Source organism: Phascolarctos cinereus, unplaced genomic scaffold (genome assembly GCF_003287225.1).
Source record: "Phascolarctos cinereus isolate Bilbo 61053 unplaced genomic scaffold, phaCin_HiC Scaffold_4;HRSCAF=312, whole genome shotgun sequence".
NCBI classification, from domain to species: domain Eukaryota; kingdom Metazoa; phylum Chordata; class Mammalia; order Diprotodontia; family Phascolarctidae; genus Phascolarctos; species Phascolarctos cinereus.
Window position 1 is genome coordinate 660,901,242 of NW_027555847.1, and position 25,576 is coordinate 660,926,817.

The 25,576-nt window shown below is 43.6% G+C and overlaps 2 long non-coding RNA genes across 2 annotated transcripts in view; one reads left to right on the top strand and one right to left on the bottom strand.

The window, feature by feature from the left end:
* The window catches only part of LOC144457075 (uncharacterized), a 69,031-nt gene that overhangs the window by 28,778 nt on the left and 14,677 nt on the right, over positions 1-25,576 (bottom strand). The window lies entirely within an intron of this gene.
* LOC110214245 (uncharacterized) lies at positions 3,731-13,158 on the top strand. The gene is made up of 3 exons (XR_002326240.2): positions 3,731-4,698; positions 10,292-10,499; positions 11,994-13,158. It is a non-coding gene; the product is annotated as an uncharacterized LOC110214245 (long non-coding RNA).

Below are 25,576 nucleotides of genomic sequence, written 5' to 3' on the forward strand. Positions count from 1 at the left end.
CCTTTCTTTCTCCTGCTGACTTTCTCCCTCCTCCTGTCCTGTGCTCTCTTTCCTTCCGGGGGTTGGGGTGGGGGTAGGGGGAAAGCCCTGCGTCTCTTTTCTTCCACGCTTGTTTGGGGGCCGGGGAATTCTCCCCAGCTCCAGGGGAAAGGGGCGGGCAGATTTAAAAGGCTAGCCACGAGGCAGTGAACCGGTCGATAGCAGACAAGCCGGCTCCTTCCCTTGCCTGCCGGGCAGCCCAGCCCCTTCCCGCATACCCTGCCAGGGGGGACGGCCCTTCTTAAGGGGGGAGAGAAAGGGGGGACCCCAGGAGAGTGAGAGACCATGTAAGGCTCGCAGACTGGGCGTATTGATGGATGATTCTCTACACTCTCTCTACATTCTTCCATCTCTTTCCAAGTCTGAAAGGGGGTGGAACCTGGTAAGCCCCAGACAATTTTGCCACCCCCGACCTCTGGATGCTGGTCCAATTCTTGCCTGGCTTTGGGGCTGGGCTGAGTCCTGGCCAATCTCAGTCTGGAGGCCCTTATCCGCCAGAAAGGGTTCCTGTGTTAGGTGGGATCAAAGCCATAATATGGGACGGAGCCCCTCCCATTTCTGTCTTGCTTTTAAGGTTCGCATAGCTCTTTCCTAACAATGACTGTGCTGTAGTATCATATTTATTATCTTCCCGTTTCACAAATGAGGAAACTGAGGACCATTGAGGTGAAAGGACTGGCTCACGGTCACACAGTTAAAGCAGGCTGCTGAACAGGCATTCCCACCCAGGTCCTCAGACTTCAAACCAAGTATTACAAACTGCCTGCGTGAAATAGTTCAGTTTGAGAGGGCCTGAATGGTTTCTTGTGGGGGAAAAGAAATTTGTTCCAGTCAGTGGCACTTTGTACACGCTAGTCCCTCCCTGTCTCAGCAGGGATGGTCTAATGTAGTCCTTCTTGGACAATGTTTCTGATCAAATGAGATAATGCATATAAATTGCTTTGTAAAGAAAAATGTTATATAAATCTAAGCCATTATCATTGGGGGAGGGGTCATTTCTGCAGGCTTAGGAAACTCCGCCATCTCTGGCAGTCCCAATTTACCTGAAGAGAGTTTGCTGGGGAATGATCAGGAGTTTAAGAGTGAGGCTTGGCCAGAAGTGGCTAGTGTGTATCAGGGGTCCTCCTGACTCTCAGGTCAATCCCCTGACCTTTACACTAGGCTGGCTCTCTTAAGTGATTGTGAGAATGCTTATTCTTGGCCCAGGGACCACCTTGGTCGCCTCTGTCTAAGAATCTCCCCCTTTCTACCCCCCCAGGTTGGATGGGAAGGTTGAGAGAGGCAGCTATGGGGTAGGAAAGAGCACAAGACATGGATTCATATCCCATCACTGCCTCTGTCTTCTTGCATGTCCTTGAGCATGTCATTTTCTCTTCAGGTCTCAGTTTCCTCATCTGTAGAATGAAGTGGGGCGTGGATTAATAATGTTGGTAATTTTTTGACTAGGTGATGGTGTATCTCAAGTCAGGTTCTCTTGCTGCCCTTGAGTTCCGGGTCCCATAATGCAACTCACGACTTTTGTGTGGTCAAAGAGAAAAGAGTCCAGCTTTCACAGCTCATTTTGATAGAACTGTATAATTATGGGCTCCTCCAACTTGAATCTCTCTGGAAACCAAGCAGCAAGACGAAGTCCCAATCAGTGAGGTGTCCACCCCAAGCCTAACTCCATGGAAAGTGCCCTTTAGTGTCTTCAAGCAAGAGCAGGATCCTTTTCCTCTTCTGGGGGGTGGGAACTGGCGGGGGGGGGATGGAGAGGGTGGGTAGGGAGCTGTGTGGTACGATGTGCCTCCCAACCTTGGCTCTGCCACTTACTAAGGTGGCAAAATGGATACAGAGCTGGGTCTGGAATCGGGGGTTTCAAATCCTGAGTCACTTACTAATTGTGGGACCCGGAGCAAGTGACTTAACTCCTATTTGTCTCAGTTTCCTCATCTATAAAATGGGGATAATAATAGCAGCTATCTCCCAGGGTTGTTGTGAGAATCAAATGAGATAATAATGGCAAAGTGCTTGGCACAATGCCTTGCACAAAGAAAGGACTATATAAATGTTACTTATCATCATCATCGTCATTATCACCATCACCATTACAATCATTATCACCATTACTTGGGTAATAGTAGACAAGTGACTTCACTTCTCTGGTCTAAGCTTCATCTGTAAATCGAAAAGGTTGGAGCAGAGGACTTCTGAAGACCTTTTTAGCCCTAAGTCTATGATTCTGGAGTCTCATTAAGAACTGCCCTACTCAGCCTCCCCTTACAACAAAGTAGAGTGAGATGGGGCAATAGGCTGACAAAGTTCTGTAGAAAATTTTGAGGAGAGAAGATCCCTTCCTGCTGGGCAGAGCTTGGAAAATATCCAAGGAAGAGAAAAATGTCAATATACAGAAAGCATAAGATTTTGAGGTCAACTAGTACAACACCCTTCCTTCCTCCCCACCCCCCAATTTATTTATTTTGTAGAGTTGAGGAAACAGGTCTCTATTTCCTTATCTCTGAAATGAGAATAATAATTCCAGCTCCCATCTGTCTCCAATGTTTTGTGGGGATACAAAAGAGATGATATCCTATGAACTAGTTAAAAAGCACAGTGGGTGTGAGGGGGAGTTCTGAGCCCCAGTGAGAAGGAGTGGGTGGCACAGCAGGGGAAATTTAGAAGAAGGGAAAGAAGGTTGAATCCCCTGCAGGGAAAGAGGAAATCATGCAGCAGTGAGGGCCACTCCTGAGCCCCTTTCCCAAGGCTAGTAACAGCCCAGCGTGTAAATTCCTTTAACACGAGAGTGTGGAGGGAATACAGGGGTTGACCATCCTGTTGCTATGGCCCCTTCTTGCCCAGGGAGGTTATCTTGGTACATGGCCACCATGGCAGGAGGCTCTGTTGGGGGCACAGCATGGTGAGGGAGCAGAGCTTTTCCAAGGTGGTTGACTTATAAGCAAGGGGTGGGGGATGAGGGATCAGGGTGGTGTAGTGGAAAGAACCCTGGACTTGGCATCAGATGAACCCGGGTTCAACCCCCACCCCCACCCCCTGCGTGACTCTGGAAGAGTTCCTTTAGCTCTCCAGGCCTTCTTTTTGTCCTCTTCAAATGAAGAAATCAGGAAAGGCTTTGTGGAGGAGGTGGTGTCTGAATTGAGTTCAGGCAGTGATCGTAAGCCTGGAACCCAAGGGGAGTCCCTAGAGATAATGTTCCTTCTGGCTCTCAATCCTACGATTGTTTGACTTGTGAACCAAAGTGAGGCTCAGAAGGATAATGACAACCGTATTCCCAAGGCACTTCCCTCACAAGCATTTTCCCTGCCTTGGCATCAGCCTGTCCTGCCGAGACCCCTGAGGGGGGCAGCCCCAGAGGAGCTTAGGCAAGAGCCAGCTTCTACAGAGGATGTCCTGGCATAGTGGAAAGAGCAAGTCAGAGTAGTTAAAGTACCATATTCCAGGCTTGCTCTGATACCACCTGTGTGACTATGGACAAGTCATTTTACTTTGGAAGCCTTAGATTCCTCTCCTATAAAATAGAGTAATAATTCTTGCTCTCTTAACCACTGGTTCTGATGAACTGGGAAACAGATTACAAACTCCACCAGGAAGCCTGACACGGTAGTCATGAGTAGTTTCAATCTGTAGCTGATTTCTTTTTCCTCTTCTTCTTCCTCCACCTCCTCTTCTTCCTCCTCCTCTTACCTCTCAGGCTGGAAAGTGCAGTGGACCCTCATGTACTTGTCTCACCACGGATCAGCCTGGAAGCTTTGACCGGCTCCATTTTTGACCTGGGCTGCTCCTTAGGTAGCCTGGTGGCGCCCTGCTCTTGAGGATTCTGAATACTGGGGCCATGCAGTACAGACTTTTGACCGTCTGGCTTTAGCGCTAATGGAACCAAGCTCAAGTGATCTGGCAGCCTCGGCCTCCCCAGTAGCACGGACTACAGGTGCCACCACACCTGCCCAGCATGTATATTTTTGATTTGCCTGAATGATAATTTTGTATGACCAACAAAGAGAAGCTAGTTACTGAAGTCAAAATGATGAGAATTCTGGAGGTAAGTAACCACTCCACCTTAGAACCTATGATGGAGATGAAAGCCAGGTGTCTAATATACAGCTGAGATTCAAGGAGAGCATATTTCAAAGGTTTTTGAGGAAGGATAAGTACATTGCACGGTCTAAAGGGCAAGCAAGGCCTATGAGGGATGAGAAACTCGCAAGAATGAAACCATTAAGTTACAAACATGAACAATTCCGAAATGGTGGAAGAACCAACATGGGAAACATTCTAAGTCTGATTCTCACCAACAAAGAGGAACTGGTTACTGGTGATGATGTGACCCTTGGAGAGAAGTGACCACTCCACCTTAGAATTTAGATGACGAGGGAGAAGTGGGGGCATGATCTGCCTTGCCCCCTAAATGTTAGGAGACCAGATTTCAAAGCACACAGAAGAAAGATAGGCTGGATACCATGGACCAGAATTCTACAGGGGAAGTCAGCCTAGGAGAGATGGGAGATGCATGACAACACCATTCTGAAAACACAAAGAAAAATGATTCCCAGGACAAAAAAAAAAAGATGGAGTTGTCTTATGAGACCAATATGTATATACAGGGAACTCATCAATCAACTTAGGATTAAGAAAGACATGCACAGAAGATGGACACAAGGACAGGTAAAATATGAATGGCTGGCTGGCTGGCTGGCTGGCTGGCTGGCTGGCTGGATGAATGAATGAATGAAAAAGTATTTATTAAGTGACTGCTACATGGCAGACACGTTGGATGCTGGGGATATTAATACAAAAGTGAGACAGTCCCTGCCCTCAAAAAGCTCACATTCTAGTTGGAGAAAACAACACATAAAGGGGAGTGGAGATTAGGAAAGAGAAATTGATCTGGGTAAGTGTGTCCTGTAGTGGCAGGAGAAGATGGCATGATACCCAATGTGGATGACAGAATGGGATGTGAAGTATTGTCTGGGACCAGCTCAATATAACTGGTTAGATGAGTTTTTCATTCACTTAATCAGACGATTCAGCCTGAGGGTACAGTACCAAAGCTGAATGGATTCACTCCTCTAGGGAGGGGAGCACGGTCTCTGGGATGCTGATCAGGGCAGGAGGATGCTGTTCTAGGTGGGGAAAAAGGGAGTACCTGCAGGGCAGACAGCAAGATGCTAAGGGTGAATGGCTGCATGAGATGCGATGAATACGAAAGCAGGACCTGATCCTCTAAGCAGAGTGTCATCAGCAATAAAGCCGGGAAGGCACTTGGGGCTGGGGAGAAAAGCCAAGGATGAGGGATTTGTTGTGGTTTAGTTGGCAGGTTTTTAGCTATGTTGAGGAAAAAAGAGTGTGAACAAAGGGATAAGACCACTGCTAGAGGTAGATGAGACAATGGTAACTGAAGATAGAGAGAAGTCTCAGCTGTTAATTTGGTTGTTTCATTTGCCAAATAGAATAACCATTAGAATGGAAAACATAGAACATCTCTAGCTAACAGGGCACTGATGCTCAAGATAAATAAGGAGGGAGTCAGTTAAGAAGCATTTATTAAGTGTCTGTTATGCTTTAAGCACTGTGCTAAGTAACCTAAGTAAAGGGACACAAAAATGGCAACAGGCAATCCCTGCTTTCAAGGAGCTGACAGTTTAATGGGGAAACAACATGCCAACAACTGTACAAACAAGCTATATGCAGGATAAATTGGAGAGAGTCAATGGAGGGAAGGCATAGACATTAAGAGGGATCTGTAAAAGATGAGATATTAGCTGGGACGTGAAGGAAGCTAGGAGTTGGAGATGAAGAGGGGGAGTATACTAAGCGTGGGGAACAACCGGTGAAAATGTGCAGAGTTGGGAAATGGTGTTTCAAGGGACAGCCAGTATCACTGGATTGCAGTGTACATGGTGGTGGGTTGGGGGATGGGGATGGGGTGGAAGTGGGGTATGTGTGAGGGAGTAAAGTCTTAACTAGGATGGGGCAATTGGGGATTTAGTCAGGGCAGCAAAATTTAGAAGGCACTGATAGCACTTAACCTCCTTCAGCAGCTGAAGAAACAACTGACCTTGCTTAGCACTTAGTGAGAATGGGCAGTGGATAGAGTGCTGGGCGTGGAGTCAAGAAGACTCACCTTCCTGAGTTCCAATCTGGCCTCGGATACTTATTGCCTGTGTAGCCCTGAGCAAGTCGTTTAGCCCTGTTTGCCTCAGTTTCCTCATCTGTAAAAGGAGCTGGAGAAGGAAATGGCAAGCCATTATCTTTGCAAAGAAAACCCCAAATGAGGTCACAAAGAGTCAGACATGACTGAACAACAATAATTAGCAAGAATAATTAGTTCAAATAGGAAGCTACCAGATGCTTCCCTTTTTCCACTGATCACCTTCCTCAGGTAGGCTCTTGTCCAGTCTAGCTCAGCACTCCCTCCCCAGCCTCAACAGTCGCAGATAACATTGAGCTGGTCTCAGGGTCTCTCCCCACTCCCGCTTTCCAATTGCATTTGTCTTCAAAAGTTGCTTTTAGGGCATATTTCATGCTGCTGGCAAGCCTCTGGTGAAGCTTGCTGCAGCTACCAAAACTGTTCATTGTGATTCATGTAAGGGGATGGAGAGAAAGCACTTAGTGGCTTCTGATGAGTTTAAGTTACCAGGACAAGGTGAACTGAGTCATAGGGCCATGGAAGAATCAGGCAGTTAGCTAATGAGCCATTTTCCGGGATCTTTGAAAGGTCATGAAAAGAATGGAAAGAATTCCAACAAAAATAAAGCCAAATGCTTCATAATTATCAGTGACCAAGTTCAGAACCAGAGAAGACTTGGGAAAATACACTGCCTCCCCACATGAAGGCAGGGTGGGAGGTGGGGGTAAGGGGGAGGGAATAAGCATTTACTAAGCACCTATAATGTGCTGGGTCCTGTGCAGAGCACTTTAAGAATATGTCTCATATAACCCTGGGGAGTAGATGTTGTTATTATTCCCATATTACAGTTGATGAAACTGAGGCAGACAGAGGTTAAATGACCTACCCAAGGTAACATAGCAAGTAAGTGTCTGAGGTCAAATTTGAACTCGATCTTCCTGACCTCAGGCCCAGCATTTTATCCACTATACCACCTACCTACGAGTATGAAATATTGCATATGCTATTAGCATAATAATTATATTAGTAATGTTGTATATGTATATATGTATAATATATATTACATATGTAGTAATATGTGTATAACCGTAATTATATCAGTTATATGTTGGCTTATTTTACTGAACAGCTTTTTCCTCTCTTTTTAAAACTTTATTACAAGAGACAGCTCACTGTAGAGGAGGGGTGAAGGGATCAGTTTGAAAATGAATGTGATATAAATATAAAAAGTATTTTGTAACAGAAACATCCTCATAAGATCATGGAGTGCAGCAATAGCACAGTCAGACTGGAGCAGGGCCAATGTCCCTATTCTCAAAAAAGGGAAGATACTAGAGTCTGCAAACTATAGGTCAGTGATTTTGACTTCAGTTCCCCACAAAATTCAACTTTTATTATTGAATTAATCATAAGTGAACTTGTAGAAAAAGAAGTAGGAATCACAGAGAGCCAGAATGGCCTCAGCAAGAGCTGGTCAGGAAACATTTTGGAGAGGTGGGGGGTTACAGGTGTGGAATGTTGCATATGCATGCTTGAGGTCCCTGTGTCACTTGGTTTTGCCTAAAGAAAAAAATATTTTTCTTTGTCACAAGAGAAGGCTCGTCGTGGGGGTTGGGGTGGAGGTGAAGGAAGCGGTGAATCCATCAAGAGATGACTTGTAGGGGCAGCTAGGTGGCTCAATGGATAGAGCTCTGGCCTTAGAGTCAGGAGGACCTGAGTTCAAATCCGACCTCAGACACTTGACATTTACTAGCTGTGTGACCCTGGGCAAGTAACTTAACCCCAAATGCTTCACCAAAAAGAAAAAAAAAGAGATGACTTGTAGAAGAAACCTCATAAAAAGGGCATTCAAATTCAATAAACATTTATTAAGCACCTTCTGTGTGCCAGGCACTGTGCTAAGTGCTGGAGATACACGTAATTAAAAGAAAGACAGTCCCTGCCTTCAGTCTCTGCCTTCAGTCCCTGTGTTCAAGGAGCTTACAATCTAACGGGGGGAGACAACATATAAAAGGATGCAGGAAAATAGGGCGTGGGGACACCAGGGAGCACGTGGCATGGGGGTGTCTTGTTCTGTGGTGATGAAACCAGGCAGAGCAGCAGATGCCAAGCAGAAAGAGCTGACAGTCCAGTTTCTGCCCTCTATAAAGGATGGCACTGAGAGGAGTTTGGTATCAATCAAGGACTGAGTAAAATTAATTTTATGACCCTCCCACCCCCCAGAAAGAGAACAGATCATCCGTAAAGTGCCCGACCACGCCTTCCATACTGTTTTGTGAACAGGATGGAGAGATGTGGTCTAAAAGGCAGTACAGTTAGGTGAATCCGGAACTGGCCGAATGGAGGCACTCAAACAGTAGCATTTATGATTCTGTGTCAACTAGGAAGGAGGTTTCTAGGAGGGCCCAGGGATCTCTGCTGCTTTTTCTCAGTGCCTTGGGTAGAGGCCTAGATGTGAATGATGCAGATCTGAGAAATAAGTTCTCAGTGTCTATCACAACCGATTTCTGTCCTCTGTTCCTATTGCCATCCCCTTGGTTCAGGCCCTCAGTGCCTCTGGCCTGGACTGCCACACTAGTTTACTTAGAGCTTCCCCTGCTCCCACGCTTCTTCCCCAGTCCCCTTGCTGTCTTCCATACTGCTCTCAGAATCCCCCTTTACCCCCACTCCACATAGTTGTGTCACGCCTCTCCTCTGCTTTAAAAAACAGAACAGAACTTAAATGGCTTCCTATTGCCTTGAGAGTAAAGTTCAAGGTCTTTTCGCATTCAATGCCCTCTACACCCAGGAGCTGCCTTTCTCACTTTGTTTCATAGTGCTCCACGTACTTTTCAGTCCAGCCCAGGGAGAGAGCTCTGCTCTCTGAACACGCCCTGCGCTCTGGGCCTGTGCCTGTGCCCAGATTGCTCTCTGTGCCGGCAAAGCTCTCCCTTCCCATCTCTACTTGCTGACCAGTCCTTCAAAGGCCGATTCAAATACTTCCTTAACCAGGCAGCCTTCTCTGATCCCCCAGCTGGTCACCAACCACCTTCCCCTGCAGCCTTCACACAACCCCATGTGATTTTACATCTCTGGGATGGATTTGGTAACTTTATGTATTATCTGTCTGTCTTGGGAGCTTACCCCTATATGAGACTGTGAGCCATGCAAGAGCAGGGATTCTTTGCCTCCTTGTATCTTACTCCAATGCCTAGTACAAGGCTCTGCCCACAGTAGGTGCTTAGTAAATGGTTGTGGAAGGAAGGAAGGAAGGAAGGAAGGAAGGAAGGAAGGAAGGAAGGAAGGAAGGAAGGAAGGAAGAAGGAAGGAAGGAAGGAAGGAAGGAAGGAGGAAGGAAGGAAGAAGAGGAAGGAAAGAAGGAAGGGAGGGAAGGAAGGAAGGAAGGAAGGAAGGAAGGAAAAGAAGGAAGGAGGGAGGGAAAGAAGGAAGGAAGGAAGGAAAGAAGGAAGGAAGGGAAGGAAGGAAGGAAGGAAGGAAGGAAGGAAGGAAGGAAGGAAGGAAGGAGGGAGGGAAGAAGGAAGGAAGGGAGGGAAGAAGGAAGGACGGAAAGAGAAAGGATGGAAGGAATATACTTTTGGCTCTCCAATCATACTATAAGATCCATGTTGTTCAGTCATTTCAGCCATGCCCAACTCTTTGTGATCCCGTTTAGGGTTTTCTTGGCAAAGATGCTAGACTGGTTTGCCATTTCCTTCTCCAGTTCATTTTACAGATAAGGAACTGAGGCAAGCCAAGTTAAGTGACTTGTCCAGGGTCACATAGCTAGTAAGTGTCTGAGGTCAGATTTGAACACAGGAAGATGAGTCTTCCTGATTCTCAGCTCAGTGCTCTATCTACTATGCCACCTAGCTACCTATAAAATCCATCTGTAAGGGTCTTGTGTTAGTAACATTATATGTGTTATGTGTGTGTGTATATATACACATACTCAATATAACGTTACACATATATTACATATCCATTAATATGTAACACAAATATTACATGTGTGATATAAGACTACATGTTATCTAAACTTAATCTCCTCCTTCCTTCATATTAGCCCAGTGTTCCACACATAGTAGTTGCTGAATTAACATTGTTTTTGTGATTTGTGATTCATCCTGGGAACCTGACCCCCGTATATAGTTCAAACGGTCTTCATAGAATCTCAGAATCGTGGCATTTAAGATGTGGAAGAGACTTCAGAAGCCATCTAACCCAACCCCCAAACGAAAGGAATCCTCAATATAATGTGCCTGACAAGTGACCCTCTGGTCTCTGCTGAAGACCTCCAAGAAGGGTAGCCCAGTGCCTCCAGAGGTGGCCCACTCCTTCTGCTGTCCAGCTCTCCTTGGTAAGATCCTGGCATCCATCCTCATTGGTCTCTTTGCAACTTCCACTCAGTGGTCCTGGTTTTGCTTCTGGGGCCAAACAGAGGAGGATAGATCCCTCCTCCACAAGATGGCCCTTCAAAAACTAAAAGGCCACAATGGTCTCCTCTCTCATTCTCTCTCCATTCCACTCCACACACCTAGTCTTTTCTTCTCTCAGCCACACACAGGTCTTGAATTTTGGGAATCCAGCCCTTTAGCAAACTGAAGCCAGGATAGTCTGTCATCATAATATCTGCCCTACTGGCCTGATATAACATAACAGAACAATAAGAATGGTGATAATGATAGTATTAACTCATATTTCTATAGTGCTTTAAAATTTGAAAAGTGTGCTGACTGGGTCTGCTATATATATTATGACTACTAAGTATTATTATTATTATTATTATTATTATTATTATTATTATTATTATTAATGATAACCATTTCTCCCTCAAATTCCAACCCTTCACTTTCAAATTCCATCCTGTCACCCTCAAAGTCTAAGCCATTGTCCTTACCTTGAGGTGGGATGGAACAATGGTGAGGGAGGGGACTGCCAACCAGGGTGAAATAGAATGGAGCCTCCATGGGCCCTCAGATGTGATGGAAGCTGGGAAAGCCTAGCAGGAATTCTGACATACTGACAAATTGGGCTCTGGTGATACCACTGATTGGCCCAGCACTCCAGCTAGTGTAATGCAACTGCTCCTGACAGTCCTGAGAGTAAGTGAGGGTGGTCTAGGGTTACCAGCTGGCCCAACTTGGAACTGTCGCCATGATGGGTTTGACAAAGGGGCAGCAGAGTGAGTGCTGTTCCTTTTCCTGATGGTGGGACAAGAAGGCAGGATACGTGGGAATAAATCATAAATGCCTACATCCTACTGATTTTCATCGTTTCAGTACAGACTGTTAAGTGCTATGAGTGCACATGAAATGAACTGAAGGCATGAATCCTTGCCATAAATGTGCCAATGTGGCATCACAACAAAACTAGAACCAGATGTTCCTGGTTATAGGCAGGGGCTTCAATCATCAATGTCTTTGTCAGGTGTACCTTCTTCTCCAAGTCATACAATAAGGTATTACTAACTACTGCAGGGCAATCAGAAGAGATAACTTCATCCCTAAACCTAGATTAAAGAAAATAAGAGGTGAAGTACAGGTACCAAAATCTCAGCAGGGAAATATTGAAGAAATTGAGGTCATTGAAAAGCTTTACTTAATAAAACTCCAGAGATTATAGCTAATATCAAAATAGATGACAAAAACAATACTGATATCTCAAATGATTATGAAAAGGAGATGGGCATGATTGCTAAATCCAATGGGGGGAGGAGTCAAGATGGTGGAGTATCAGGAAGAAATATAGCTGGGCCTTCCTCCATGACTCTTCCACAATGAACCAGAAAATGTACGAGACTGAGTCCTGACTAGGAAACCCAACAAAAAGTGACATTGCTTCTTTTTTCCAGTCCAGGTTAGCAAAAGGAGACAGACAGAGAGGTCTGCAGATTCCAGGGATGGGGTCTAGTCAAGAAGGGCCAGCTGGAGCATTCCAATGTATGGACTGAAAAAGGGCTAAAGCTAAGCACCTGGGCAAAGAGAGACCCACACAGAGGTGCCTGATTTTGTGTAGGATAAAGGAACAGGTGCCAACTAGTAACTCTACTGCTCACTACCCAGTTCTGGTACACAGATCTAGGGTGAACTGAGAGGACTTGTGCCCAGGGGTGGCATTTCAAGACGAGGAGTGATTGCATGCCCAAGGTTACGTACTAAGCAAAGAGCAAGTCCAAAAGCAAGAAACAGTTGTGTGGTGTTGAGCCCTCCGAGAGTCTCAGTTCCAGCATTCAGTCCAGTCTGGCACCTGAAGTGAAGTAACCAGTGCAGGAAACTCAAACCAAAGGGCGGGCGGTCTGTGGTGTTGTTGCTATGATCCAGCAGAGCTTTCCAGCAGGCCGAGTCCAGAAGAAGTCTACTGAAACTCCACCTATGGGTAAGCCCACAGGTATGTTGCTCAGACCCAAATGCAGGTCAGGAACTTGCAGGGCTCAGACCAGAATGGTGACAAATAGACTTTGCCCTGGATTCAAGGTTTCTCTGGGAACACTGAAAGATTTTCAGGTCCCCAGCTTGAACTATCCCTAAGATCTTGGAATGGCATAACACTCCATGTTCCAAGAAAGTAGCAGCAGGACCCAAAAGGACAGAAGCTCAGCTGAGACGTGGAAGTGAACAGAACCTGGCCCTAACATGAATTCTGAAGCCAGAAAGTAGGCTAGAAGAAAGAGCAAATAACAACGACAAGAAGAAGAATCCCATTATATAGAGCTATTATGGTTGTAGGGATGCTCAAGACACAAATCCAGAAGGAAAGAATGACTCTAAAACATCTACAAGCAAAGCCTCAAAGAAAAACACAGCTTAGGCACGAGTTCAACTAGAAGTTCTGGAACAGACCAAGCTAGAGTTTAAAAAATATTTGTTCAAATAAAATGAGAGTGCTAATAGAAAAAAAATGGAAAAGAAATAAGAGCTATGCAAGAAAGAACTTCAAATAAAATTAGCAGCTTTGCACAGAGGTACAAAATCTTATCTGAGCAACAAACCATAAAAATTAAAATGGACCAAATAAAAGTCAATGACTTCATGAGACAATAAGAAGTAAAGCAACAACATTAAAAAGGCTGAAAAATAGAAGAAAATGTAAGTTATCTCATAGTGAACACGGCTAACTTAGAAAACTTACTGGAGAGATAATTTAAGAATCATTGGACTACTTGATAGCTATAACAACAACAACAACAAAAGCCTAGACACTATAATCCAAGAACTCATAAAAGAAAACTTCTGAGTCTCTTAGAACTGGAGGGCAAAATGAAAAATAGAAAGAACCCACTAGTCACTTTCTGGAAGAAAATGAAAATGAAAATGAAAATGAAAATACTCCTAAGAACATTATAACCAACTTCCAGAGATTCTAGGTCAAAGGAAAAATACTGCAAACAGCCAGAAAGAAAGAAGTCAAGTACTGAGAAGCCACACTCAGGCTCACACATTACTGAGTAGTCACCACTATAAAAGAGAACTTGGAATACAATATTCCAGAAGGCAAAAAAAAAAAAATAAGGTTAGAACCAAGAATAACTTAATTAAAGAAAGATAAACTGTTTACATTCTAATATGAGGAGATGATACAGAAACCTATCCTCATCAGGGGTCATAGAAGGAATGTAATAAGACAAAGGGCCAGGAAGTGGGTTGTTTTTATTTTCTTAAGAATGGAAAAGGAGGGGAAAAGGAATATTGGTGGGAGAGGGGAAAGGGACACACTATGGAATATAGTAGATACTCAATAAATGCTTTTTGACTTGTTGACATAGTATGTATGGTAACAATTATGGTAAGAACCATAGGAAAAAAGATGGTGCTATCAAGCAATATGTCTAAGGACAGTTATCAAATGCTACCAAAGCAGAAGTGATTTGAGAGAGCTACTGAAGATTGATGGAAAGGATTTGGACAATTGCATTAATATCTAGCTGGGATGTGCAGCAGAAAACTTGAATGCCATATTGCCTGCTTAAAGGCAACAAAAAAGAAACCTATAGAATTAAATCTTGAAAACAGAAGGCTAATCCACATCCAAAAAAAGAACTGGTGGAGTCTGATTGCAAATCGAAGTATACTGTTTTCACTTTATTTTTTTTCATGGTTTTTTCCTTTAGCAAACTATAATCTTTTTTTTGCAAACTGTTTCTTCTTTCACAACATGACTAATATGGAAATAGGTTTTACATGATTGCACATATATAACCCATATCAAATTGTTTACCATCTTATGGAGGGGGGAGGGAAGGAAAGCAGGGAAAGTTTGGAATTCAAAATTTTATAAAAAATAAATGTTAAAAATTGTCTTTACATGTAACTGGAAAAAAAGAACTATTAGAAAAGAAAAGAAAAGAAAGCACAAACATATCTGAAATTCTAGATTTTCTGCATCAGCAATTAAAAGCAAAAGTCAGAATGTTCAAGTTGACAAAGCTGCACAAATAACAAAGTAAACAACCCAACATCAGTGAAGAACTTTGCTGTAGAGGCTTGAGAAGCAAAGGGTTCAGAGAAGAGAGAGAACCTTGAAGGAAGACTGTTCAGAAAACTTCCATCACAGAGACGGTCACAAGACCTGAAACACCACAAAAACACAAGCTGGATCAATTGAGAAAAAGAAAGCTTGATACTGTTAACAAAATGAACAACAGAATAATCACATCGAGGGAGAAACTTTAGTTTTAGAAACTAAAACTTTAGTTCCTCTACAAAATTTGAAAGCGGTGGGGCTGGATGAATCTGTAATTATCGGCTTCAGTTCTTTACAGTGGCACGTGAGTGATTAGCAAAGCTCTTTGCTGGCTTCTTCTAAAATGCAAGCCTGAACCCATCTCTCTTAACAGACGTCACTTGTCTACTACCAAAAGATGCCAGTGACTCTCTCCAAAAAGAGGCCAATTATGTGTGAAATATTACTAGCAAAAAGAGTGTGCCCAAACACCACAGGGGTAGAAAGAGTAACTTATTACTGATTCAGTCATTATTACCTTTCTTCTGAAAATACCTTCCATTTATCATGTATTATTTGTATGTGCCTAATTCTTCACGTTGTCTCCTCCATTAGAATGTTATCTTTTTCGAAGGCAGGGACTGTTTTTGCCTTTCTTTATATCCCCAGTGCATAGCACAGTGCCTGGAACACAGGAAGAGCTTACTAAATGCATGTTGACTGATTGATTGAAGAAACCACCCAAAAACACTACAACATTTTTTTTAAATTGTGTTCAGTTGTTTTTCAGTCGCGTCTGACTCTTCATGACCCCATTTGGGGTTTTCTTGGCACATATACTAGAGTGGTTTGCCATTTCCTTCTCCAGCTTATTTTACAAATGAGGAACTGAGGTAAACAGGATTAAGTAACTTGCCCAGAGTCACTCAGCTAGTAAGTGTCTGAGGCTGGATATGAACTCTGGAAGATGAGTCTTACTGATTCTCAGCTGAGTGCTCTATCCACTGTATCACCTAGCTGCCCTGTTTGACACAGTCCCACATTCATGGTCTATTCATGACCTGTGAGTATTTAAAACTACCACCAGAACAACAACGATAATAAAATGCTGGAATATTTGATGTCCCCATGAAAAACTGTTGTCTACTTAAAACACATCACCAACACAATCATGTCAAGAAAAATTCATATAAATCATGTCACTTTTCAAGGAAATAGTTTAAGTCTATTATGGTTCTGCCTTAACTCTATTATCATCTTTCCTAAATAGAACTAAGTATGGCTTCCAAATTAAAAGGGAGTCACCAAAACGTTTTATTAATCATTTAATGCAAATGGATGAAAATCTCCACTGAAAAACATATCAAACAGATTGTTCATTTCATGGGATCTTTCTCCAAAGATATAAAAAGGTCATTTGAACTTAATCAGTGCATTTTTTTTAAGACTAGGTCTCCCAATCTCACCTAGGCTGGAAAGGTGGTAGCCACTAATGGGCGCAATCCCACTGCTCTTTGGCACGGAAGCTTTGGCCCACTCTATTTCTGACCTGGGCCAGTTTGCACCTCCTTAGGCAGCCCAAACTCAAGGACTCGCCATATTGGTGTGGGATTTAATGCAGACACCCGATTGGCTTTAGGTCTACTGCAGTTTAGAACTTTTGAGCTCAATTGATTCAGAAGCCTCAGCTGCTCCAGTAGCAGTGATTACAGGCATGTACCATTATGCCTAACTTTTTTGAGTAGGTAGGGTGGGAATGGCTCAGAGTAATTTTAGATATATGCCAAAGAAAGATAGAGACTAAAGAATTCAACCTTTAATCAGGAGATGAAGTTGAACTAGTGGTCAGAGAGATATTTACAATACCTCGGTCTCCTCCAGGCGAGGCGCACTGAACATAAGGCTATTCAGGAGAAAACTACAGCTGTGTATTGTCAAGAGATTTATTGGCATGCTGAAATAAAAGTTCATTGGAAGAACATGTTTAAAATCATTAACACCTACACAATACTATCTTTTCTTTTTTGTGTGTATGATACTATCTTAATGTATACTTTCAGAACTCTAAAACAGACCATAACAGACTTCGAAAGTATCCTAACAGAAATCCATATGATACTATGAAATACGGGACCCATCACCCTAGGGCAGTTATAGAAAGATTGGTTCTTCTCAGAAAGGAGGAAGAAGATTGATAGAAATTATCAGAGCCCATTATCAACAAGTCAAACACCTACAGAAACACTTTTGAAACAAGCAGGTATCACTTAGCTAAGCAATAGCAAAGGTAGATAACGAGTATATGTCATTAGATTTGTCAAATGTAACAGAAATTGGCTTCCCTCCAGATGGAGCCTATGAAATGGCTAAGATCCAAGAGTGGAAGGTAAAGGTGCTCCATGGGGAACATTAACATGAAATCAGCCAACAGTACGTTGACAAAGAAAATTCAAATAAATGTCTGAGTCATGTAGATTTGTTTCTTGAAAAGGAGGGCTGTATGATAGTGATTTAGGATTAGTCCATCAGAAATTACCCTTAAAGTGCCTAGACTTACCAATCAATGCAGATTATGCAAGAAAGTGGTAGAAACTGCGTAACATATCACTTTCAGGCACCTGTCAAATACTTAGGCAAAACATGACCCAGGAGCTAGGATTATACACCAGAAGCTTGAAATCTTTTACAAACAGATATAAATATTATGTCCATACTATAAACACAGACATCAAAATAGCTTTGAGAATTCAAACAATAAACGGGACTAGAATCAGACCATTATCATAGACTAATCTGTTGCCACAATCAACAGGACATAACTGTTGATAAAAATGTTAAAGAATTTTTTTTAAACTACTCTCTCCAAAGTTGCCAGGGATCTCTTAATTACTAACTCTAATGGCCTTTTCTTAATCCTCAGCCTCCTCTACAATATTTGATCCATGTCGTTGTTGAGTTATTTCAGTCATGTCTGACCCTTTGTGATCTCATTTGGGGTTTTCTTGACAAAGATCCTGGAGTGTTTTGCCTTTTCCTTCTCCAGCTCCTTTGACAGAGGAGGAAACGGAGGCAGACAGGGATCAAGTGACTTGCCCAGGGTCACATAGCCAGGAAGTGTCTGAGGTCAGATTTGAACTCAGGAAGATGAGTCTTCCTGGTTTCAAGCCCGGTGTACTGCCTACTGCTTCGCCTAGCTGTCCCCAACAACAAATCACCTTCTCCTGGACACTCTTTGTTCCCCCGGTTTTCATCTCATTAGCTCTCTTTGGTTCTCCTCCTACCTGTCCTACCGCTCCTCCTCAGTTCCCTCTGCTGGATCTTAATCCTTGTCAAACGCCTAGCTGTGGATGTCTCCTTTAGCCCTGCCCTGGATTGTCCTCTTTTCTCTCTATGCTATCTCATTTAGTGACGACTCAGTTGTTGTCTCTATGATGCTGATGACTGCCATATTTATAAATCTATCTCTCATCCCTCTCCTGATCTGCAGTCCTGCATCACCAGCTCTCTGCTGGACATTTTGAACTGAATGTCCCACAAACATCTCTAAATCAACATGTCTAAAACAGAAGTCATTATTTTTCCTTGCAAACACAGCCTTGTTCCAATATCCCCTATCATTCTAGAAGGCACCACCATCCTCTCAGTCATCCAAGTTTGAAACCTTGGTGTCATCCGCAGCTCCTCTCTTCACTCACCCCATGCATCCAGTCGGTTACATTTATACTTTCCCAATGTCTCTCTTGATTTGATTTGCCCCCTTCTTTTCACTCACACAGACGCCATACTGGTTTGGGTCTTCATCACATCTCCCTTGAACTGTTGCAATAACCACCTTGGTCTCCCTTATCTTAAGCCTTCTCTCACTTCAGTCTAGACTCCAATTAGCTGATAAAATGATTTTCTTAAAACCGACCTGCCCATATCACTTCCCTCCTCAATAATCTCTAGTGCTGCCTAATTACCTCTAGTATCAGATATAAACTCTTCTGTCTGGCATTTAAAGATCTTCATAAACTGGCATCATCCTATCTCTCCAGACTTCTTCCACATAGCTGTTCTCCAGGTATTCTGTAGTCCAACCACAGTGGCTGATTTGCTGTTCCTCATACAGGACAAGTAGAGGTGCTGTGTCCCCAGCACCTAGCTCAGTAAAGTGGCCCATAGTAAGCACTTAATAAAACTTGTTGATAGATGGATTGATAAACTCAATCTCCTCTCTCCATGACTTGGCACTGTGTCTCCCTCATGCCTGGAATGCTCTTTCCTCATCTCTGCCTCAGAGAATCCCTGGCTTCCTTCAAGACTCAGATCAAATACCACCTTCTGCAGGATGCCTTTCCTGATTCCCTCTAGCTGTTAGTGCTTTTCCTCAGAGATTATATTCCATTTACTCTTTCTTGTATTCATATACATTTACATACACACATGTGTACATGTGTGTATGTGTACATATATGTATGTATGTAAATCCCATTCGATTATAAGCTTCTTGAGGACAGGGACTTTTTGCTTTTCCTCTGTAAATCCAGTGCCTAGCACAGTGTCTCACACATAATTCATGGTTTACAAATGCCTATTTATTGATGCTTAGATGTTGCCATGCCAAATACTCCTAATCTCCAAGCTTCACGTAACAAGAAAAACTTTCGAAAGATGAAGACCTAGGAGAAGAAACCAAAGTCATATAGGAACAGGATAACAAGCATGTCCTCCTCCTGCTCTGCCTGCTGCTGGATTTGTCCAGAAGATGCTTTTAGTGAGCCCACCGAAGAGGAGCTGACATCCCAATCCTTTTATTCAATTATAAAAAGAACTCTTTTTATCCAGCTGTATGATCGTCTGTAGAACATTCAATGTGAAAGAGTAATAACAGGACAGAGACCTCTCCCAGGACCCAGTTTCTATCCAGACACTATTATAATGGATGAGAAGTATAATGATAATCATAACAACCCATTTATATATTGCTTTTAATATTTGTAATGTACTAATCTCATATCACTCTTGTAAAAGAAGGAGTACAAATATTTTAGCCATATTTTATAAACGAAGAAAATGAGGTTCTTACAGTTTAAATACTTTGTCCACTAGTAATTATAAGAGGTGGGACTCGAATCTAGGTCTCTTGATTCAACGGCATGTTACCTAATCTCAGTAGGGCCTTCATGACAATCTTTGATTGTTCTCTGAAACTCTCTGTCCTGCTCCTCTTAATAGCGCTCCAGTCCTTTTCTTCTTTTCTCCAACCCCTTATCCACCATTGGAGAGGGTGCTGGTCCTGGAGTCAGGAAGATTTCAGTTCAAATCCAGTCCAGGCACTCACTAGCTATGTGACCTTGAGCAAGTCCTTTAACCATTATCTGCCTCCATTTCCTCTAAATGAAAAAATGGGGATAATAATAGCACCTACCTCTCAAGATTTTAGTGAAGATCAATGAATTAATATTTGTAAAGCATTTGACACATTTCTGGACACAAAGTAGGACTTAAACAAATACTTTTTCTTTCCATCCTTCCTCCCTCCCTCTTTTCTTCCTTCTCTCTTTCTTCCTTCCCCCTTACTCACTCCTTTCCTTCCTTCCTTCCCTTCCTTCCTTCCTTCTTCCTTCCTTCCTTCCTTCCTTCCTTCCTTCCTTCCTTCCTTCCTTCCTTCCTTCTTTCCTTCCTTCCTTCCTTCCTTCCTTCTTCTTCCCTCTCCAGTGCCTAGCAGTTGCAGGTACAGAGTAGGTACTCAAAAGCCTGTGCAATTAGATTGGATACATTCTCTTGCCTTGGTAAATGATACTTCCCTCTCCTGGTTCTTCTTAGCTGTTTAGGAAGCACTTTTGTCCATCCAGGGTGCTGTCCTGGGCCACCTTCTCTTCTCTTTCTAAACTCTGTCCCAAATGGTCTCATTAGTTTCTATGGATTCTATTATCACCTCTAAGCAGATGACTCCCACATCTATATATTTGGCCTTAATCTCTCTCCTTGACCTCCAGTCCCACATCATCATCTACCTGCTGGACAACTTCTGGATGGACATCCATCGATCAATGGATGAGATCAATATTGATATCAATATGTCAAATTCAACATGCTCAAAATAGATTTCATCTTTCCCCCATATGGACCTCTTCCAAACTTCTCTATGATCTCCTTATCTTCTCTCACACAGCCACCCCTTCATTTCAGTCATCTCTCCTTTCAATAGCCTCCTAGTTGGTCTCCCTGCTTCCAGGTTCTCCTCTCTCTAATATACACCACTGCCAAAATCCTCCTCCTTCCTAAGGCATGAATGTGACCATGTTATTCGCCTGCTCAAGAATCTTCAGGCTCCCTATTGCCCCTAGGATAAAATACTATTTCCTCAACCTAGAATTTAAGCCCCTCCACAACCTGATTCCAATTTACCTTTCAAGACATTTCGTATTACTCCACCCCACCCTCCACATGCTCTTCACAGTCAAACTGGACTATCAGGTGTTTGCAAACTCAGCATTTCATCTTCTATGACCATTCATTTCCAATGACTGTCCACCATGTCTGTAAACTAGTCTCATTAACCTAGATGTGGTCAGATTCAAATACCAGCTCTGCCACTTAACAGCCTGTTATACAGGTTATACCCTGGGCAACTCACCTCATTTCTCTTGGCCTCAGTGTCCTCAGCTGGAAGTAGGAAGGTTGGATTATCTGCCTAGAGGTGACTTGGAGTCTGGAAGACCTGAGTGTAAATCTAGATTTAGACTCTTATTAACTGTGTCATCCTGGGCAAATCATTTAACCATGGCATTCCTCAGTTTCCTCAACTATAGAAGGTACAACAATAGCACCTTGTGAGGATCAAATGAGATATTTGTAAAGTGCTTAGCACAGGACCGGCACACAGTAGGCATCTTAATAAATACTTGTTTTCTTCCTTCCTCTAAGGTCCCCACCAGTCCAGAATCTATGATCCCATGATCTCTGTCTCAGAAGCATTGCCTGCCTTCAAGTCTTAACTCAGGTGCCACCCCTTTATGAAGCCTACTGGGATCTCTAGAGTTGTACGTGCTCTGTCCTTCCTCAGTCTACCTTTTCTGTGTATGGGTATATCTGTCATGTACAGTGTAGTCTCCTTGTAGTCAGGACCATTTTTTTTCATCGATGTATTTCCAGTGCTTAGAACAGTGCTGAGGGCAAGGGTGGGGAACCTGCGCCTGGAGACCACATAAAGGACTGCCCTTGAGACCTAGAGGGCCGCATGTGGCCTCCAGCCAGCAGGTTCCCCATCCTGGGCCTAAGGCATAGTGGATGCTTTGTTCCTTGAGTTGGGTTGAATGGAATTGCATCAAACTGAAGTGCCCTCACTATTTTTGTCCAAGGTTAGTCTCATAACCTTGGCTTAGCTCACCCTCAATTTTCACATACAGTGTATCTTACTCTTCATCCACTGAACAAATATTGATTCTGTACATGCCATGTGCCCAGCCTATGCTTGGTGCTGGGATATAGAGACAAAAAAAAATAGCCCCTGCCCTCAGGGAGCTTCCATTCAACTGTACCTTTAAAATCACCCCCAGTGCCTCAGGCAGCACACACACACAGTAACTTTGTTTGCAGAATGAATGAATGATGCATGTGTAACATAGTCTTTTTCATGTGATTCTAGTTTAAGAGAGAACTGAAGGTCTCAGGCCCCTCAGGACCCATCCATTTACCTGTCTTGTTACCAAGCTCCCTAGGGAATGAGGTCAGCTACTGGCAAGACTGGCAAGGGGCAGCCCTGTACAGGTTTTCAGAGGTGGCTGGAGGGAATGCTTGTTATGGGATTGTAGATTTAGATCCAAAAGTGCTCTCAGAGATCCCACGGTGCCCACCCTTGTCATTTGACAGATGAGGAAACTGAGACCCCCTGACAATCAGGATGTCAGGGACCTGACATCATCTTCCAAGGTCAAGAGCAACACCTTCCTGACAGCTGTGCATCTGGCTTGTGCCCAGGCCTTGTTTTACCCACGACCATACTGGCCAGGCCTCTGCCCTCTTCCCAACATGCCAGGACCAAAGTGAGCTTATGTGTCTTTAAGTGCTTGGGGATCCCTGCAGCAGGCCCACAATAACCCTGAAGTTGATTATTAATTGATGCTAATTAATAATTGTATTCATTAAAGCTAGCAGAGGCCCTAGGGCTGGAGCATCAACGGAGGAATGTGTAAGAAATCCAATAGCCTGGTGAACATAGACTGTTTAATTGCCTTCAGGAGCCTGCCTCTTTGTAGCTCAGACTCAGTCATCTACACAGGCTGAGAATAGCCCCATTGAATGGGAGGTAGACTAAGGCACCCATCAGGAAGAAGTGAGACAAACCAAGGGCTATTTGGCCACTCAACTGCAAATTACCTGAGGGGAGAGGTGTATTTGATATACAACGAGGGTACAGTCAGGAGAATTTGGAGTAAAAGAATATAAGCCTGAAAATCCTGCTCTGCCTCTTAGCATCTCTGGAGCCAGGGCAAATTGCTGCTCTTCTTTGGACCTCAGTTCCTCATCTGTAAAATGGGAGGGTGAGCTAGGTACTTCTAAAATCCTTTCTAGCTCTAAATATATGACCCATGATATATGTGTATGTGTATACATACACATTCATATGTATGAATTATATATATATAATAACATATGTATAGATATATATAATATATATAACATAAATATGTAAATACAAATACATATCCAATTGTCAATCAATTAACAAAATTATTAAGCACCTGCTGTGTATGCTTGCACCGTCCTGGGAATATGAAGACATAAATGAAGTATTTCCAGCCCTCAGGATTCAAAAAGCATACTGACTTGTTCCTCTCCTGGGAGGATTAGGCAAGCCATCAGAATCTCGAGTTCAGAAAAGGAAAGAGTACTCACAGGATGGGCATAGAGAACCAGGGTTTACAGTGAGTAGCCTCCCCACAGTGTCTCAGCTTCCTTGTGCTGATAACAAAGGGTCGTAGCCTCAGGCACTTACTAGCTGTGACCCTGGCAAGTCACTTAATCCCATTTGCCTCATTTCTCATGTAAAATGAACTGGGAAAGGAAATGGCAAACCACTCAGGACCTTTACCAAGAAACCCCAGATGGTCATGAAGTGTCAGACCTGACTGAACAACTGCCGACAGTCACTTTCAAGGGCTTCCGTACAGCTGCCTGAATACACGCATAAAATCAAGTACCAGCCTCTTATGTCAGTTCCAACAGACACACGTGTGAAGAAAGGCTGAGCAGGGAAACAGCTGAAATTTCAAACACACACCGACTCCTCAAAACTACAGGGATGAGTCTTTACTGAGGGGTTTTTTTAACATCACAAAAGATATCAATAAAAACTCATTTAAAACAACCACAATGACAGAAACAACCGAGTTAGACAGAGCAGACTGTTGTAGTCAGACAGACACTCCCCTCGCTTTTAAAGCCCATTACAAACCCGGCCCCAGCCTACCTTCCCCGGGGTTATCGCACATCGCCCTGCTTCATGTGCCATTGTCTGCCTACTGACCTTCTTCTGTGTCCACCTGCCACACGCCCTCTTCCTCTCTTTGCCTTTGCACAGCAATCAAACTCTCCTCACTTCTGCTTCTCAGTGTGCTTCAAGACTGCTCAAATTCTGCTTTCCCTGATCCCCCCGCTGCTCGAGCCTTCCCTTGTTTTAGTTTGTGTCTCTCTTTGTCTCTCTTCTGTCTCTCTGTCATCTCTCTCTCTTCTCTCTCATCTCTCTCTCTTCATTTATCTCTCTTCATCCCTCTGCTCTCTCTCTTCATCTCTCTCTCTTCTCATCTCTCTCTTTCATCTCTCTCTCTTATTTATCTCTCTTCATCCCTCTGCTTCTCTCTTCATCTCTCTTCTGTCTTTCTCTCTTTCATCTCTCTCTTCATCTCTGTCTCTCTGTCTCTGTCTGTCTCTTCATCTCTCTCCTCTCTTCTCTCTCTCATCTCTCTTCATCCCTCTGTCTCTCTCTTTCTCTTCATCTCTCTCCCTCTTTTCATCTCTTTTTCTCTGTCTCTCTGTCTCTCTCTCCATCTCCCTCTTTATCTCTCCCTCTTCGTATGTCTCTCTTCATCTCTCCTCTTCATATCTCTCTCGTCTCTCTCATCTCTCCCTCTTCATCTCTCCCTCTTCATCTCTCTCCCTCTCTCCATCTCTCCTCTTCATCTCTCCCTCTCCATCTCTCCCTCTCTCCATCTCTCCTCTTCATCTCTCCCTCTCTTCATCTCTCTATATATATACATATATATATATATGTATGTGTGTATGTATGTATGTATGTATGCAGATGTTGTCTCCCTCCAGCTAGATTTTAAATTCCTTAAGGTTTTGCTTTTGTCTTTGCCTCCTAACCCAGTGCCTGACATATGCTGGGCTCTTAATAAAGGCTGCTTGGTTGCTAACACACATGAAGATCCATGCCAACACATGCTTGGTGTATATGTAGTAAGTCATATCAGATATAGACACACAGAAACACACATCTAATGGTAACACAAAGACTGACCTGCAGACATACCGCCCCCATTCCAAACATACATGTACATATACGCACACACACAGAGCATGTCTCAAGGAATATAATCTACAGCGGCCAGCTCCCCTGGCCCCCGCATGTGTTCCTACAAAAAAATCTCCCCTGGCTTCCCCACCCTGTGCCAACGACTAGGGCCTTGGAACAGCACATATGAACGCAAACAGCTTGGTCAGGCCTGAGCTGTGATCCTGAGGGCCCATCTCCTTCCCAGCAAGGGCAGCCGCTGCCACCCCCAGGAGCCATCTTGGCTTCTTCCCTTCGCCAGAGAAGAAGTGGTGCTGGAGGCCTGGCTCTCTGAGCAGAAGGAGCCAGCCGGTCCCAACATCCCATCTCTCACCATTACTCCATGCCTCCTGGAGCTCAGACACTGTGCATCAGTGATCAGGTTACCCAAATATATCAGGCCTTCCCTTGATGACTGAATGAGTAAGGCAGGAGGATCTAGAATCTGCTGGGAG